This window comes from Pinus tabuliformis, chromosome 6 (assembly GCF_031772625.1).
Source record: "Pinus tabuliformis cultivar Carrire ecotype Pingquan chromosome 6, CPIR1, whole genome shotgun sequence".
In the NCBI taxonomy this organism is placed as follows: Eukaryota; Viridiplantae; Streptophyta; class Pinopsida; order Pinales; family Pinaceae; genus Pinus; species Pinus tabuliformis.
In genome coordinates this window covers 1,727,101,990-1,727,104,697 of record NC_142292.1, presented here as the reverse complement: position 1 = coordinate 1,727,104,697, position 2,708 = coordinate 1,727,101,990, and the positions used below count along the sequence as shown (strand labels likewise).

The 2,708-nt window shown below is 38.8% G+C and overlaps 1 pseudogene; it reads right to left on the bottom strand.

Moving 5' to 3' along the window:
* Nucleotides 1–1,713: 1,713 nt before the first annotated feature.
* On the bottom strand, nucleotides 1,714–2,328 carry LOC149265711 (putative pentatricopeptide repeat-containing protein At3g23330 pseudogene; annotated as a pseudogene).
* Between the last annotated feature and the right edge of the window lie 380 nt (nucleotides 2,329–2,708).

Genomic DNA, 2,708 nt, shown 5'->3' with positions numbered 1-2,708 from the left:
GATGAGAAAAGAGGGGGGATCCTTGGTCTTGAATTTGTTTTGAGGATTGTATTTTGGGGGAGGAATGTGGAGAAAGAGAAGGGAGAGAACAAACTTGGATCTGGAGAGTGTTTGGTAAACCTGGACACACTACATCTGGTTGGACTTGAGCTCGGAGGGCTAGGGAACCTGTGGAAGTTCTCTAGTCTAGGAAATACTTCCTAGTTGGATGGGAGGCAAATCTAGTCGGGTGGTCAAGAGGAGCATCCCAATAGAGTGAGGAGCTCAGGAGCATCTCAACTAAGCTATTGCTACATGTATTCCTCCAATTATTGATTACTTATGTAAATGGTTACAATGAAATTCTTATTTATTTAATGTGTGATAAATAAATTTTAATTGTATATTATCATCAAATAAATGTTTAGATATAAATAAGTTATTTCCCACCTTATTGCGTTTAAAATTAGAGAAATTTAGTTTTAGTTAGAGGACCTTAGGAGGGAGCCTCACACATGGTATCAGAGCCCAGATTCAAAATCTGGACCTTGAAACCCACCTAGTAGCCCCACTTATAAGAAATACTACTACTGCTGCTACCAGTACTAATAATGTTGCTTTCTTGTTAAAAAAAAAAAAAGAGTATCGTTGAACGCAAATTTACACATTTTAGGTGGTCTAGAGTTGAAATTCTTGTTTATTAATAATATGCAACCTTCAAACCAAGAAAAATGGGTATGTTTGGAGTTTTAATAATTCGGGGGTAAATATATCTGGTGTGCGCGCACGCGTATATATATATATATATATATACACAATCATTTTTTTTTACTAATATTTTTAAAATAGAAATGGTTGTTTTTCTATTAGAAAAATGCTGCAGTCTCACTCTCACTAGTAAGCAATCTAAGACATCAAATTTGCAGATACATCCAATAAAAAAATGTTTTTATCAAAATTACATCTTTAGTTTTTATCAAAAATTACATCCTCCATATAGAATGCTATGCTAACTATGCCAGTATGCAGATTCAAAATGATTCTATATGTGTAGATCCTGACATAAATCCCTAACAGTAAATAGAGTTTACACTACATCTAGAAAGAGTAGAATTAAGAAAGCTTAAGCACGTTGTTCATGGTGGTCTAATTGATGTTGTCCACACCCACGTCAGGAAGATGTTGATGCACAGTTTTTGCCTCTATCTGCAATTGACCTAATGGGTAAATGAACCTAAGATTGAGGCATGTTTTGATAACTCAATAATTTGTAGACAACCAGCTTGAGGTGAATGTTTTCCTGTCTTAATTTCTGGATTTCATGATTCTGGTAATTCATAGATTCCATAGTGAAAGTTGCTTCCTTATCTCTTGCATCTTCTTGAGCTTGAATTTGTGGCTTCATGCTACAAACGGTTGATTTCTTTTTTTTCCAAAGGCTCAATTTCTTGGATCCTCAGCTACCTCTTTAAATCTGAAATTTCAGACTAAGAGCATGCCCCCTTCTGCTTGTGCAGCGAGCTTATTTCAAATTTTTGCATCAAACCAACTGGAACACTCTTTTTTGCCTTCACCGCCACAGTTCCGTGCTTGCAACAGTTTGGAAATTTCTCCGCTTTCTTGCAAACAACAAAACAAAACAAGGGAGGACCCCCTTCCACCTAATTATGCCACGGAATTGCCCTGCCAGTGTTACAAAGAACCAAGCCCTGAACGAATGTGGTAAGGAAGCCCTCACACTCTTTTAGTCCATGAAACAACATCATGTTGAAGCATTCCATCAAATAAATGTCGTGCCTTTTCTATGATCCCACATTTTGCATACATGTTTATAAGGGAATTTTTCACAACTACATCAAACTGAAATCCACTCACAGTTAGTTCTTTATCGATCTCCATACCCTTTTCTAGGTCTGCCAAATTAGCACATGCAGGAATGACACTGGCAAAAGTTTTTGAGTTGGGCTTCACGCCTGCCAACTTCATTTTCTGGAAAAGCTTCAAGGCTGCCTCGCTATACCCATGTTGTGCATAACCTGCAATCATGGATGTCCAGGACACCACGTCTCTTTGATGCATTCTGTCAAACATGTCACGTGCCTTCTCTATGCTTCCACATTTAGCATACATGTCTACAAGAGCATTAGCCACAAATGCATCACACTGAATTTCGCTTCTAATTATTCCTCCATGGATCTCCATACCCTGGGCCAGAGCCGTCAAGTCGGCACAAGTTGGGAGAACACTGGAAAACGTAAATTCACTAGGGCGCGTACTTGTTCGCTGCATCTGGTAAAACAACTCCAGTGCCTCCTCGTATGGCCCTTCTCTAGCATAAGATGCAATCATGGTGTTAGTGTCAGTCTTTCCAGCCTTCCTCCAGTGATCAAATGTGCTCTTAAAAAGTGATTTTGAGGTGTCAAGGTCAAATTTTGTCATTTCAGTGAGTCTTCAAGCAAAATTTGGTCACTAGGCATTAGGTCTAGGGTTTGCCCAAATGTCAGTCCATGTCATCATTCAGCTGAGCCTATCATCATTCATAGGGTTGTCATTATCATGTCAGTGTCTAATGAGCCATTTTACATCTTGTTCATGCTTCAGTTGTGCCTAGGCAAGGTCATTTCCCTCTCCTAGGGTTTTGAAGCCAATTTCTCTTGGACGGTCAAATCATCGGCAAAACTTGTATCCTGATGTTCATACACCTTCCCCTATCCTTAAAGTACCTTACC